Source organism: Hyperoodon ampullatus (genome assembly GCF_949752795.1).
Source record: "Hyperoodon ampullatus genome assembly, chromosome: 3".
NCBI lineage: Eukaryota > Metazoa > Chordata > Mammalia > Artiodactyla > Ziphiidae > Hyperoodon > Hyperoodon ampullatus.
This window is the reverse complement of record NC_136916.1, coordinates 112,834,218-112,851,146: the sequence shown is the minus strand read 5'-3', so window position 1 is coordinate 112,851,146 and position 16,929 is coordinate 112,834,218. Positions and strand designations below refer to the sequence as shown.

Sequence of the window (16,929 nt, the reverse complement as noted above, 5' to 3'; positions counted from 1 at the left end):
TCCCTCCTTACCCCTGATGTTTCCTCTTAGTGATTTGCCATCCACTGACTCTCACACTCTTCCCTGGCTATAAATCCTCACTTGATCACACTGTATTTGGAACTGAGCCCAGTTCTATACCGAAGTCTCTCCTCCCCTATTGCAATAGTTCTTGAATAAAATCTGTTTATAATGATTGAACCACTCTCTGGTTCTGGCTTCTTTTAACAAGACATCCAGAAGCGACAGTGATTTCTGATTTTCTCTTTTATTACAGTGGCGAACTCAATGATCAATTAAGGCTGAAAAGCCCAGCTGCTATTTTTCTATGGTAAGTTGAAAAGTAGAAGTTGACCCGAAGAGGCTTACAAGGAACTTACTGAATCTGGTTTCAGATTTCCAAAGAAATATTGGAGGTGGTAGGAGAAAACAGGCACAGGGTTGCCAACTTTTTATTCAGACATATAAGAGCTTTAAAAAAAAGCCAACATATCACTTACTATATCACCATACTTTCCTAAAAGAAGAGATACGGTAAAACTAAAAAATAGTAGGTTGGATATAATCTCAGAAGAGATTTCCCCTCAAAAATGAGAGTTGTGAATCTTACTCAGACATTCTCACTAGAGACCAGAGAAAACTTGGATATGTACTGGCACAGGTGGAAATCAAGACACCAGAGGGCTTTCTATATTCCTCTCACAGGGTTCAGAACACACTACCCCAAAATACAGTTCTTCGGAATATTGAATATTTTAAGAAGGAATTTTAGAAATGGCAAGTGCAGGAAGGACTATCTGACCTCCCCCCTTACCCCTGAAGCAGGTCATAAGACCCTCAGGTGAAAGAAGCCCTCCCTATACTCAGAGGAAAGAAGCATCCTTATCTCTGAAGATGGAGGGACACCAAGAAGAATCCAGATGGATAGGCCTTGCTAGGCTTTCTCCAGTTCACTACCCTGAGCTCATATCCTTTTATCCTATCATAGTTTTCCATGACTTTCCTCGCTTTATCAAACCTAGTATAAAAACTCTCAGGCTTAACTGTTTCTTCAGGTCTTCATTTCCTTATGAAGGCTCCCATGTGATGAAAACTTACATAAAATAAATGTGTATGCTTTTCTCCTGCTAATCTGTCTTTGTCAGTTTAATACTCAGGCCCAGCCAAGGACCTTATGAGGGTCAAGAAAAGTTTTTCCTCCTCTACACCTCCTATTTCTTTATCACTAAGAGTCTAATACATCCTGGTTAGATCTTTGATAATAATTCCATAACTTTATATGGTGTCAGGTGGTACTAAACTTTGTCTGGGAGGAAAAAATTTTCCTCTATCCTTCTAGGTTCTTTTGGCTGGTCAAAGAATTAAATTGACCTGAGATAGATTAGCAGGAGAAAATCAAACAAAAGTTTAATAAAATGTATAAATGGGAGAGACCTAGGAGAACTGAGTAACTCACCAAAATGGCCAAATCCCTCACCTTAAATACCATCCTCAGCTAAAGACAAAAGAGGATGCTGGGGGCAGTGATTTGGGACCTCAAAGGGGAGGAAGACAATTGACACGGAGATGGAAAAGGAAGTGTTTGGTAAACAAATGTTTGCTAGGCCATGCTGAGACAATAGGACAGAGAGGAGTTTTAACAAACAGACTTTGCTAGGTTTCTCCCTGTCCACACACCTAGTTCATACTGTAGCTGTCTTAGGTAATAGCTCCCTTCCTGCAACAGGTCCTGCCTCTATCCATTCTTCTAGGAAGTTAGGGGGAAAGTCAAAGGTTCTTCTTGAGACTTTTCAGCCTTAAAAATAAACAGCCTAGGGCTTCCTTGGTGGTGCAGTGGTTAAGAATCCGCCTGCCAATGCAGGGGACACGGGTTCGAGCCCTGGTCTGGGAAGATCCCACATGCCGCCGAGCAACTAAGCCCATGTGCCACAACTACTGAGCCTGCACTCTAGAGCCCACGTGCCATAACTACTGAGCCTACGTGCCACAAATATTGAAGCCCACGCACCTAGAACCCATGCTCTGCAATGAGAAGCCCGTGCATCACAATGAATAAGTAGCCCCTGCTGCCGCAATTAGAGTAAAGCCCGCGTGCAGCAACAAAGACCCAGTGCAGCCAAAATTAAATAAAATAAATAAATTTTTTTAAAAAATTAAAAAAAAAAAACAGCCTAAATGAATCCTCATGCCAAAGAAACACACTTTGGGGTGGCAAATTTTGCTCCCCTACAAGTTATTGTGGAGATCATTTTGTAATGTATATAAATGTCAAACCACTATACTGTATACATGAAACTAATACTGTATGTCAACTATACTTCAATAAAAAATAATAATAATTCCATGAGTTTATCATTAACAGAGAAGTTTGCTTTGTCCATAGCATTTCACCAAAATTCAAGTGTTGAGGAGAGGTGCCAGCTTCAGAATTAGAATTAGTATTAGGAAGATCCTTAAGGAAATTTACGGTTTGTGTATTCCACAACCTCTACTATTCTCTGTGGTTCAAATGCTATCTGGAGTTCAGAAGGATCTAGGCATAGGAGTGAGTGTGTGTGTGTGTGTGTGTGTGTGTGTATCTGTGTAGTCTAGCATGGAATAAAATTTCTTTCAGGTGAAAAAGCTACTCATTGTATTGTCTTCTGCTTCTTCTCTCAGGAAAACTTTAAATATCTAAAACAGCTCCTATTTTCATATAGATCAGGATCTGCTTAGAAGCAAGATTTCCTTGTGAGTCAGAGGCAAAAGATTTAGGAAATGATTTGAATGCCATTCTCTTCATGAAGAGGGTTAACCCTTATTGTTCTTTAACTTAAAATTTTTTGCTTTTAAAATTGTATGTGTTTATTGTAGGAAATTTAGAAAAGCATAAAATAAAGTAAAAATAACTCAGAATCTCAACACATGGAGAAAACAATCATGAATATTTTAGTATATATCGTCCATTCTTTTTCTACAAATATGTATAAACTTTAAAAAATTGGAATCAGAATTCATCTACTATTTTTAGTGCTTTCACTTATATCATTAGTGAGCAAAACATGATTTTTGATGCTCATTTAGTATTATTGTATCCTATGAATTAACTATAACATACTTAGTCATTCTCTTGATTTTGGTTGTTTCAATTTTTCAATATTGTATAAAAAGCTGTTCTGAACATTCCTGTTCATCTTTATTGATGCCCTTATTGTTTTTTTTTTTGTTTGTTTTTGGTTTTTTTTGCAGTACACGGGCTTCTCACTGTTGCGGAGCACAGGCTCCGGACGCGCAGGCTCAGCGGCCATGACTCACGGGCCTAGCCGCTCCGCAGCATGTGGGATCTTCCCGGACCGGGGCACGAACCCGTGTCCCGCACACCGGCAGGCGGACTCTCAACCACTGCGCCACCAGGGAAGCCCTGATGCCCTTATTTTTTTTCCTTAGAGTAAGTGCCAGTGGAAGGATGACTGAATCAAAGGGTATGTATAGGGCTTCCCTGGTGGCGCGGTGGTTGAGAGTCCACCTGCTGATGCAGGGGACACGGGTTCGTGCCCCGGTCCGGGAAGATCCCACATGCCGCGGTGCGGCTGGGCCCGTAAGCCATGGCCGCTGGGCCTGTGCGTCTGGAGCCGGTGCTCCACAACGGAAGAGGCCACAACAGTGAGAGGCCCAAGTACCGCAAAAAAAAAAAAAAAAAAAAAGGGTATGTATATTTGTAAGAGTTTTGAAACAAATTGCTCATCAAAGAGGGCATTCCCACAAATGATGTTCAAAAGTTCGCATTTTGGGACTGCCCTGTCAGTCCAGTGGTTAAGACTCCATGCTTTCACTAAAGGGGGTGTGGGTTCAATCCCTGATGGGGGAACTAAGATTCCGCATGTGGTGCGGCCAAAAAGAAAAAAAAAGTTCGCATTTCATTGTGCTTACCCAGTGCTGAATATTTTTATCATTCTAGATCTCAAGCAATTTGATGGTAGAACAATAATATCTCATTGTTTTTATTTGAATTTCTTTAATTACTAGTGGATTTAAACATTTTTTCACATTTGTAGGTCACTTTGATTTCTTATTTTGTTATTCTTCAATATTTTGTTTACGTTTTTATGTAGTCAAAGTTATTATTTTCATTCATTTGCCATTATTGTTCTTTGTAAGCTTTTTGTTTGTTTGTTTTGTTTAGGAAAACTCCAACCTGGCAACAGATTCCTATTCATCTATCATTTCTTCTAAGTATTCACATGATTTCTATTTTTGAACCACATCTAGAATTCCCATTATAAGGTTAAACAAAGTGGGAAATCTTGCTTTATCCCAACTTTAACTGGTGTTTCATAGATTAGTATGATGTTTTGGTTATTGGTCTGAAATTCCTTAACTCCTAAATTATTACTTATCATTATATTATCATGTCTTCATAGTTACTCTCCATAAATATTACTGAGATCAATCTGTTACATTTCTGTATTCTAGAGACAGAACTTAAACCAAAGTGCAGATCATCAAGCACACAAATAAACATTAAAAAGATATCTTGAATATGATATTCTGATTTAAGGTGTTATTTTAATAACCCTCATAAAATGCAAGATATGCATATAGTTTACTATTTGGTTCTTCCCCCTTATTCATATTGTTACTATTATTCTTATTTCTACAATTGAACATTCCTAGTATATTTGCAGCATATTTGACATTGCACCAATTAGCTCATCTCTACTTCGTTTTCTCTGGGTTAAATATTATGTTCAAAATTTTTTAATTTATTTATTTATTTGTTTGTCTGTTTATTTATGGCTGTGTTGGGTCTTTGTTTCTGTGCGTGGGCTTTCTCTACTTGTGGCAAGTGGGGGCCACTCTTCATCACGGTGCACGGGCCTCTCACTATCGCGGCCTCTCTTGTTGCGGAGCACAGGCTCCAGACGCACAGGCTCAGTAGTTGTGGCTCACGGGCCCAGTTGCTCTGCGGCATGTGGGATCTTCCCGGACCGGGGCACGAACCCGTGTCCACTGCAACGGCAGGCATATTCTCAACCACTGCGCCACCAGGGAAGCCCTATTATGTTCAAATTTTAAGAGAGTCTGAACATATTAAATATTGAAATGTGTAATATTCCTATTATCATTGCTGGGTTCTTAAATATGGCAAATTTATGACAGCATAGATAGAAAAACGAGATGAAACAAGGCAGAGAAACTCTGTCAAATACCACGTAGTTTCAGCAGTAACTATTTTAGTAATGATCATTTTCATAGAGCAATTGATTTTCAGCTAAAGGGAATTCCTTCACTGTTCCAGACAGCAAATGTTTATTAACTAGGTTCTCAGGTTTAATTCTCAGAAGGGTTTTGCTTAGCAATATCTCAAGCTACATTAATTGAGGGTGAATTTGAAGAATGGCAGTGTTTCCCATATTTCTTGTGATACTTCTTTCCTGACTCTGCTTAACTTTCTATATCTACCTTTATATCATTTCTCCAACTCTTTTCTTTTAGTTTTTCCTTTCAACAACTTATTTTCCCCAACTTCTCTTCTTTTTTTTTTTTTTTTTTTTTTTTTTTGTGGTATGCGGGCCTCTCATTGCTGTGGCCTCTCCCGTTGCGGAGCACAGGCTCCGGACACGCAGGCTCAGCGGCCATGGCTCACGGGCCCAGCCGCTCCACGGTATGTGGGATCTTCCCGGACCGGGGCATGAACCCGTGTCCCCTGCATCGGCAGGTGGACTCTAAACCACTGCGCCACCAGGGAAGCCCCAATTCTCTTCTTTATAAGTGCCTCCAGACTTGGTGAAACCATAAAGATTTCTGCTTCAAAGATTATGTAGAACCAGTGCTATGCAGGACAATGGTTACATGCAAAACAGTTTTGAGTATCAAGGTCACGGACAGGAGCAGTACTCAATACTGAGAAGAAAACAGAGTGTGCTTTGCACAAACTATAACTGAACCCTTGTCTTTGCTTCAGGCAAAATGCCTTCATTTGCTTCCCTCCTATATCTCATTCTTGCTCTTGGCCATGGTCAATGAAAATCTACTGCTAATTTGCTATAAATAATTAAGGTGATTCCTAGACTTCTTTCTCTCATATTAAAATTTCTAATAGTAGTGGAGTAAAGAACTGGGTTTTTCCACTCTCATCCAGCAAAATACATCACAATGGGTTACTACGGAAAGGACTGCTACGTGGTCACCCAACCCCACATCTCAGTGCTAAACAAATAGAAACACACTAGAGAATTCAGGAATATTTACTAAAGCACTTTTCTTTGGTTGCAGCTCCTGATCTAGGGTAGTACTTCTCAATTTTGGGGTACTGAAAAGTCATCTGGGGTGCTTAATAAACTATTGATTCCTGGACTCTAAATCTAGAGATTATGATTTGGTAGGTCTCTAGTGGAATCCAGGAATCTCTGAATTTACTAAACATCTTAACTGATTCTGATGCAGGTGATCAGAAACACTAGTCTGGGATTTTTCCTATTGACCTAAAAGGTAACCATCCTTATTGGTTCTATTATTGGCCAATTATTTTCGAATTTTTTAGTTTCTCCATTTTCAAAACTGAGAAGATCAATCTGACCAATCTGATTCCTTGGGGTTAGGTAAAGTTGAACATAAATATGTTGGCATTTATTCCAGAAGACAGACACCAATATGTTGAACAAAAAGAACTGACTGGGGCTTCCCTGGTGGCGCAGTGGTTGAGAGTCCGCCTGCCAATGCAGGGGACACGGGTTCGTGCCCCGGTCTGGGAAGATCCCACATGCCGCGGAGCGGCTGGGCCCGTGATCCATGGCCACTGAGCCTGAGCGTCCGGAGCCTGTCCTCCACAGTGGGAGAGGCCACAGCAGTGAGAGGCCCGTGTACCGCAAAAAAAAGAAGAACTGACTGCTTTAAATGAAAGAGTGATTAAAATAACAACATACAAATGATAAATTAAAATCAAAATAACTGGGAATGGAGAAAGGACTGGGAGGAGGGAGGGTAACCTTTATGTAGGTAAACCAGAATCATCTCTCTCTACGATAAAGCTTCTCAGTCCTAATCCACAGTATCTTCATACTGCAGGGAGCTGTCACAGGGTGCACCTCCTTAGGAGGCAAATTTTTCTTTGGTCTGTGGGCCTGCCTTGCCTACTGGGGTGTGTCAAGCCTGACAATTTCTGAAGGAGAAATGTAAGCCAATGCTCTACCAACATCAGAAACTAGCCCTGATAAACATGTAACCCCATTTACATTAATTATTAAATTCTCTTAGAAATAATCTAAGGAAACATCTAAAATATAAAAAAATATATGTCATAAACAAAACATTTGGGCTAGTGGTTATTTTTGTAGGAGAGAAAGAGAACAGGATGCAACCAAAGAGAAGCATACAGGTGGGCTTCTAAGTTACAGGCAATGTTTTATTTCTTAAGTTGGAAGTGGATACTCAGCGGTTCATTTTATTATTAACTTTTAAGCTGTTCATATATGCTTTATATAAATTTTGTATTTGATATAAATCACCTTAAATCAAAAAATACCAAAAAAATCTGTATTTTAAATTATAGTCATTTCAGTGTTATTTATAATATCAGTAACAACAGCATAAAATGGAAGCAGCCTATTGGAATGGTTAAAGTGAACATTGGTTCATCCATACGCTGAATGGAATATTATTCAGTTATTTTAAATATGGTTATGTAGCACTATGGGGGAAAAAAAGCTTATGATAAGTTACCAAAAATTATGTGACAAAATCTTTTAACTGGATGATTACAACTCTGTAAAAAGTTGTTCAAAGAATAAAAATGTATGCTACTATGATATAATGACTATTTTTAGTAAAAGGGATTATGAGTGTTTTCCCCCTTGCTTTTTCTAATTATCTTTAGTGTGATCATGTTGTTTTTAATAATTAAACTTTCTATTACAAAAAAAAAGATTTCCTCAAAAATCATTTTTTGGTTCCACTATAAATTAACATGACCAGAAATTACACTGGCTTCTAAGATTTTACACAGGGGAAAGTTTTCATGAAAAACAATAAAAAGTCAGAAAATGACATCTTTCCCTCAGATGTTTCTCAGCAGCCTCTCAGCCTCTGCACCTCAGAAAACAAATGCACTGTGCTAAGATTCAATTGTTTGCCAAGAGTTGAGCTGCCCCTCCTTTTTCCTATCATTGGCCAGCCTGCCTTTCCATCTCCAACAACCTCCAGTATCTTGGTCACACACACCTCACAGCAAGATGCTGACTAATCCTAAGACTAGGGCAGCTTATTAGGCAACCTTTCACACAGTGCCCATTGCTACTCATTGCACAATATATTTGACTGGGAATGATAAATGCCATGGTTTACATTTGACTCCAGTCACCCTGTCAGTGCCAGCAGCTTAAGTGTGTAAATATCACCCACTGCCTTTAGAAAGATGCTGACATTATGTTCTGGGCTCCCTAATGTTGTGTAACATGAGAGATGGGAGCAGGGGTGAACCTATGAGGACGAATGAGAAGCAGATGAGGATATTAACCACCTTCTGCCTTATTTCTGAAAGAAATGAAAAGCTGGACACTTATGAGTTGTAGCTACAAATAAATGTACTTTTAAGATTTAGAATTTAAGAATCTGAACAGGCAAACAAATCAATACTTTTCATATGTTTCTATTAATCCATCGATAAGAAGTAAATCTCTGAGGCAGGAACATTATATCAGTGACTAAAGTAAGTCAAATGGGGAAAAGCAATTGCCGTATTATTTAAAATTCTGTCATAATTTTATCAATGTTACGATACAGAATGTATTTGACTGAAGAAACCACTATGAAGAGACGTTTCTGTGCTTTTTTCTTGAGACTGCAAGCTCCTCTTAAAAAAACCCTGCAGCCATTCTCAGGTTAGGGGGAAAAAGAGGGAAAAAAAAGACTCCAAATGAGAGGAGAATAAGGGTTTCAATTGTGATTTGTTCTGAGAATAAATATTATCTTACCCAGATCGTTAAGTCTGTGGGAATATGCAGCACACACAGTTCGGTCCATTTACTGAAGCTAGATTAGTTATTTTTAGAGTCTTCTATCTCCCATATGTACACAGTGTGACAGTAACGCTAATACAAAGGCCACGTGCAAATTTCGTTTGCTAACAAGATTCCAGACCACTAATGAAAGGACATGGGGTTCTTTAGCTAAAAAAACACGGATATCCACCTACACCTTCTTTTGAGTGTGAAAGAATAGCAAAATATATTTCTTTTTTATTTGGTTACAAAGAGTATGCCTTTAAATAGTGTAATAGAGTAAGGCAAAGGCTAGCTTCCCTTTGATAAGGTAGACTCATATGGAAAGTTATGCAATGGTTAGCAAGATTACACTCCAGTCAATCTAGTCACATTTCCTCAAGACTGAGAAGGACAAAGGAAGTTCCTTAGAATAAGTACCTTTGTATAACAGGTCTGAATCATACTAGGAAGCACTAACCAGATCATCTACTTTGACTTGCTCTTTCATTAATATTCAGAAATTACCATGGTCAGAACCTCATCAACCGACAAAACCTGAGTGTAGAAGGTGTTTCCAACTTGGACTTGTTTCCAACAGGAGCAAAAGGCCAAAACACCTTCTGCTTGATGAATCACCAACAACTACCTTATTGTTCTAGGTGTAATTGGTATCCCTGCTAAAAATTCAATCCCAAATTAAATGTCTATGAGGAAGAATTTCACCTGTGGCCCCTAAGGAATTATTTTCAACCTCATTTTTACTATTTTTTGAGTGGGGGCAAAGAAAATGGCCAGAATAGATTTTATGGGTTATACTCTAAATGATGGTGATTCTTGCCCTGGCTTACTTCCAAGGTGAATATGATTATTTTCTTCCCTAAAAACAAATAAAACAAAAAACTGATAGGAAGAGTAGACCTCAGGAAACAGGAGACTAAGAAAATATATTAAATATACTCTTAAGATTCAGATATACTTTCTTTTTTCCCCCAAACTCACTTCAAATAGCTGGCTGACTCAAGTTTTCCTGATCCCTATGCTGGGCTATGCCTGGATTTTTAAAATGAATTTAGCTGAGGAATAGGTATTTACAATATTGGGGAGTATTCATAAGATTATTATTTTATTTATATTTTCTTCATAGAAATATAAGCAATTTGCAAGTTGAAGGATTTTTGTTTTTACAAAGCATATTGCAAACAGCAACAGATCATCTGAAGCAGTTTTCATAAATTTTTATTTATTCTCAGTTATTTTCTCTCTCTTGTTGGAATACTAGCCTATAATGTTATAAAGGTTTTGACCTTCTTTCTGTACATTAGCTGCTAGACTAGAATTACAAGAGAACTTCTCTCATCTGTGGTAGGACCTATACCTGGTAGAGTGGTACATTTAAAGTCAGCAGTCAAATACGGCCAAATGCTACTCTTTCCACTTCTGAGTTAAGGAAATTGAAGCCCGGATACTGACTAAATGGCTTAATTTGGATTACAAAATCAGTCAGTGGACTGAAAGCCATTAGTAGGTGACAAGACTCTTGGTTCAAAACTCAGTCTTTCCACTAGACCACATTACTTTAGATAATTACAGTGTAAAAACTATTGAGAGGGGAAAACAACTGAGGGAAACAGCAGATGTAACTGAATATTTTGAAAAATTTTAATAAGAGCCTAAAATAAGCCAATATATGATGTACAGAGCAATGGTAAAGGTAAATACATAGGTAAGCATAAAAGATAGTATGAATGTATTTTTGTTTGTAACTCTTTTATTCTTGCATCTTATTTAAGAAACAACTGCATAAAGCAACGATTATAAAACTGAGTAGATGGGTATATGATATATAAAGTTGCAACTATATGTCAATAATAGCACTTGGAGAAGGGAATAAAATTTACGGAATAAAATTTTTGTATACTATTGAAATTCAGTTGGTATTAATCCAAACTTGGTTATTTTAAACTTAATACATTAGCTCTAGGGACTTCCCTGGTGGCCCAGTGGTAAAGAATCTGCCTTACAATGCAAGGGACGTGGGTTCAATCCCTGGTCAGGCAACTAAGATCCCATGTGCCGCAGGGCAAAGAAGCGCACACGCCACAACTACTGAGCTTGCATGCCTCAGTTAGGGAGCCCGCGTGCCGCAAACTACAGTGCCCATGTGCTCTGGAACTGGCACGCCACAACTACAGAGCTCACACGCCCTGTAGCCTGTGCACCACAACTAGAGAGAAGCCCATGCGCCTCAATGAAGATCCCGCATGCCGCAACTAAGACCTGATGCAGCCAAAATAATAATAATAATAATAATAATAATAACAAACAAATCTTTTTTTAAAAAAAGATGTTAACTTTAATCCTTAGCATAACCACTAAGAAAAGAACTCAGAAACATATAGTAAAAGAAACCACAAAGGAATTGAAATGATATACCAAAAAATAACCACTTAACAAAAAAGAAAGCAGTAATGGAGGAATAAAATAGACATAAAACACACAGAAAACAAATAACAAAATGGCAGATGTAAGAACTATGTTATCAATAATTACCTTAATTTTAAACAGACTAAACACTTCAATCAAAAGGCATAAAATTGAAGAATGGATAAAAAAATGATTCAACTATATGCTGTTTATAAAAGACAAACTGGATTCAAAAACACAAATAAGTTGAAAGGAAAAGAATGCAAAAATATACACCACACACAACAGTACTCAAAAGAGAGCTGGAGTGGCTATACTAATACCAGACAAAATAGATTTTAAGGGAATTCCCTGACAGACTAGTGGTTAGGACTCTGCACTTTCATTGCCGAGGGCTCGGGTTTGATCCCTGATTGGGGAACTAAGATCCCACAAGCCACATGGCCCAAGAAAAGTAGATTTTAAGACAAAAATTGTTACTAGAGGCAAAGAAGGATATATTATAATGATAAAAGGATCAGTCTGTTGGGAAGACATAACTATAAATATATATGCACCTAACAACAAAGTCCCAAAATACATGAAGTAAAAACTAATAAAACTGAAGGGAGACATAGATAGTTCAACAATAATAATTGGTGACTTCACTACTCCACTTTCAATGATGACCAGAACAACCAAACAGATGATCAGTAAGGGAAGAGAAGACTTGAACAATATTATAAACCAACTAGACCTAAGGGACATTCACCCAACTAAAACAGAATGCACATTCTTCTCCAGTATACATGGAAACATCTCCATGACTTAAAATAAGTACAAAACATGTACACTGAAAACTATAAAATATTACTGAAAGATTAAAGATGAACTAAACAAATGGAAAATATCTCATGTTTATAAATTGGGAAACATTATTAAAATGGCAATACTTCCCAAACTGATGTAAATACTCAATGTAATCTCTATCAAAATCAGAGCTTGTGGGCTTCCCTGGTGGCGCAGTGGTTGAGAGTCCGCCTGCCGATGCAGGGGAAGCGGGTTCGTGCCCTGGTCTGGGAAGATCCCACATGCCGCGGAGCGGCTGGGCCCGTGAGCCATGGCCGCTGAGCCTGCGCGTCCGGAGCCTGTGCTCCGCAATGGGAGAGGCCACAACAGTGAGAGGCCCGCGTACCACAAAAAAAAAAAAAAAAAAAAAAATCAGAGCTTGTTTATTTTTAAACTTTATTTTTTTTTTGGCTGTACCACGCTGCTTGTGGGATCTTAGTTCCCCAACCAAGGATTGAACCCAGGCCCCCTGCAGTGGAAGCTCCAAGTCCTAACCACTGGACCACCAGGGAATTCCCATCAGAGCTTGTTTAGACATGGAAGCAACCTAAACATCCATCGACAGATGAATGGATAAAGAAGATGTGGAACATATACACAATGGAATATTACTTAGACATTAAAAAATGCCATTTGAAGCAACATGGATGGACCTAGAGATTATCATACTAAGTGAAGTAAGTCAGACAAAAAGACAAATATCATATGATATTGCTTACATGTGGAATCTAAAAAAATGATACAAACGAACTTATTTATAAAACAGAAATAGAGTCACAGATGTAGAAGACAAACTTATGGCTACCAGGGGAGAAAAGCAGGGTGGGATAAATTGGGAGATTGGGATTGACATATACACACTACTATATGTAAAGTAGATAACTAATAAGGACCTACTGTATAGCACAGGGAACTCTACTCAATACTCTGTAATGATCTATATGGGAAAAGAGTCTAAAAAAGAGTGGATAGGGACTTCCCTGGTGGTCCAGTGGTTAAGACTTCGAGCTCCCAATGCAGGGGGCCTGGGTTTGATCCCTGGTCAGGGAACTAGATCCCACATGCCACAACTAAGAGCCCATATGCTGCAACTAAATGATCCTGCATGCCACAACTAAGTCCCAGAGCAGCCAAATAAATAAATATTTTTTAAAAATAAACATAAGGGACTTCCCTGGAGGTGTAGTGGTTAAGAATCCGCCTACCAATGCAGGTGACACGGGTTTGATCTCTGGTCCGGGAAGATACCACATGCCGCAGAGCAATTAAGCTCGTGCGCCACAACTACTGAGCCTGCGCTCTAGAGCCCTCAAGCCACAACTACTGAGCCTGCGTGCCACAGCGTGCCCCAACTACTGAAGCCCGTGCGCCTAGAGCCCGTGCTCCGCAACAAGGGAAGCCACCGCAATGAGAGGCCCACGCACTGCAACGCAGAGCAGCCCCCACTCACCGCAACTATAGAAAGCCCACACACAGCAACAAACACCCAACGTAGCCAAAAATAAAATTAAAAATTAAAAAAATAATAAAGATAAATAAATATCTTAAAAAACATTAAAAAGAGTGGATATGTGTATATGTATAAATGATTTACTTTGCTGTACAGGAGAAACTAATACAATATTGTAAATCAACTATACTCCAACAAAAATTTAAAAAATAATAAAAGTCAGACACCAATCTCAAAAAAAAATTCAGAGCCTTTTTTTTTTTTTACAATTGACAAGCTGACCTTAAAATTCATATGGAAATGCAAACAAACCAGAATAGCCAAAATGATCTTGAAAAAGAAGAACAACACTGGAGACTTCACACTTCATGATTTCAAAACTACAAATTTACAGTAATAAACTCAGGGTGGTGCTGGAATAAGGACAGAAATTCAGATCAATGAAACATAATTGAGAGTCCAGATAAACCTTTACACTCATGGTAAGTTGATTTTCAACAAAGGTGCCAAGGCGAGTCATGGGGAAATAATAGTCTTTTCAACAAATAGTGCTGAGACAATTGGATATTCATGTGCAAATAAGAATAAAGTTGGACTCCTACCTCACAACATATACAAAAATTAATTTAGGATAGATCATAAACCTAAATGTAAGAGCTTAAATTATAAAACTCTTAGAAGAAAACGTAAATGTAAATATCCATGATCTTGAATTAAGCAATGGTTTCTTAGATTCTGAAAGCACACATGACAAAAGAAAAAAATAGATAAATTGGACTTCATAAAAATTTTAAACTTTTGTGCTTCACAAAACACCATCCAGAAACTGAGGGACTTCCCTGGTGGGGTAGTGGTTAAGAATCTGCCTGCCAATGCAGGGGACATGGGTTTGAGCCCTGGTCCAGGAAGATCCCATATGCTGCAGAGCAACTCAGCCTGTGCACCACAACTACTGAGCCTGTCCTCTGGAGCCTGAGAGCCACAACTACTGAGCCCACGCACCACAACTACCGAAGCCCACGTGCCTAGAGTCCACGCTCCGCAACAAGAGAAGCCCCTGCAGTGAGAAGTCTGTGCACCGCAATGAAGAGTAGCCCCCACTTGACACAACTAGAGAAAGCCTGCGCGCAGCAACGAAGACCCAACGCAACCAAAAATAAATTAATTAATTAAAAAAAAATTAACTGAAAAGGTGGGACTTCCCTGGTGGTGCAGGGGTTAAGAATCTGCCTGCCAATGCAGGGGACACGGGTTCGGTACAACTACTGAGCCCAAGCGCCACAACTACTGAAACCCATGTGCCTAGACCCCGTGCTCCGCGACAGGAGAACCCACTGCAATAAGAAGCCTGCACACCGAAACGAAGAGTAGCCTCTGCTCGCTGCAACTAGGGAAAGCCCACACGCAGCAATGAAGACCCAACGCAGCCAAAAAAATAAAAGAAACTGAAAAGGCAACACACAGGATTGGAGACTATATTTGCAAATTATATCTCTGACAAGGGACTTATATCCAGAATATTTAAAGAACTCATAACTCAACAATGAAAAAACGAATAACCCAATCTTAAAATGCATGAATTTGAACAGATTTTTTTCCAAAGAAGGTATATGAAGAGCCAATAAGCACATAAAAAATGCTCGTCATTAGTCATTAGGAAAATGCAAATAAAAATCACAATGAGATACTACTTCACTCTCACTAGGATGGCTATTATTAAAAAAGACACTTTGGGCTGGAACTGCCATCTTCCAATCATTCACCAAAATGACAAACACAAATGGAAAGAAGAGAAGCACCTTCTATATGTTCTCTAGGCCTTTTCGAAAACATGTTGTTGTTCCTTTGGCCACATACATGCAAACCTACAAAGAAGGTGATATTGTAAACCTCAAGGGAATGGCACTATTCAAAGAGGAATGCCCCACAAATGTTACCAAGGCAAAACTGGAAGAGTCTACTATATTACCCAGCATGCTGTTGGCATTGTTGTAAACAAACGAGTTAAGGGCAAGAATCTTGCCAAGAGAATTAACGTATATACTGAGTGTATTAAACATTCTTAAGAGCCAAGATAGCTTCCTGAAACGTGTGAAGGAAAATAATCAGAAAAAGAAGGAAGCCAAAGACAGTGGTACTTGGATTCAACTAAAGCACCAGCCTGTTTCACCCAGAGAAGCAAATTTTGTAAAAACCAATGGAAAGGAGCCTGAACTGCTGAAACCCATTCCCTATGAATTCACGGCATGAAAGGTATAAAAAAAATAATAAAAGGCCTTGGGACTGTTATAAAAACCACTGAACTGTACACTTTAAAAGCATTAATTGTATATGAATTATATTTCAATAAAGCTACTATTAAAAGTATAAATATACATATATTTAATGTACACACATGTGTATATACAAAGTTTATATATTTAAATGTATACATATGTGTATATATGATATATATGATGCACACATCAGAAAATTGAATATAAAACTAAAGAAAGTGAATAATAAAAAAATCTTGAAATCATCTAATGATGATTTTCAAAGAAAAACTAGTACAGATATCATTTCCGTGAAAGCTTGGTGGTTAATTTCCTTGGTCAAGAAGCTGCCTGCCTTAATCTCTAGATTACCTCAGCATATGCACATTCTCACATTAATAATACATATATACAGTCTGCAGGTATCATCAAGTCATTGGCATTTACCTAGTAAATCAAACATATTTCCTGGGCTCCAAGTTTATATTAAATTCTGATTTACCTTCCAAGGTGTTTTAGACAAGGATTCAGATAAGCTTTGGCAAATGACCTTGAGGGAAGTAATTCTGGTTTTGAATGACCTAGATGGATTTTTCTGCTAAGGAGCTTTACTTGAATAACTGCTCACCTTTTTAACTCTGCTATGGCAGACACACTGATCTCTGAAAGTATAATTTAATCCTTAAGGCTGAAGGAAAGCAGCTAGTTTTCCTAGCTCAGATAATCAAAGTCTGGCCCTCAGGCTTCTTTAGTTAGCTGATAAAAAGGATAAAAAGGGCTCCTTGAATAACACATGAGTGGCGATGGTGTTGGGTAGATGAATTTTGGACTCTGGTGATGTAAGAAGTCCAAGAAAAGGGCTTAAGACTTGTTTACTGTCATTAATTTCATATTATTTAATATGATCACAATATGTAATGTGTATGATTTTGTGTATATATATATTTCTGTATAGAAAAAAAAGGTCATGGAAATGTTATCAAAATGTTAATAATAATGACCTCAAGGTGGTAGGTGATTATTATTGTTTTTT

At 38.3% G+C, this 16,929-nt stretch overlaps 1 pseudogene across 1 annotated transcript; it reads left to right on the top strand.

Moving 5' to 3' along the window:
- Positions 1–15,408: 15,408 nt before the first annotated feature.
- LOC307049885 (large ribosomal subunit protein eL21-like) lies at positions 15,409–15,891 on the top strand (annotated as a pseudogene). Its single transcript has one exon. The product of its transcript is annotated as a large ribosomal subunit protein eL21-like (transcript).
- The last annotated feature ends 1,038 nt before the right edge of the window (positions 15,892–16,929 follow it).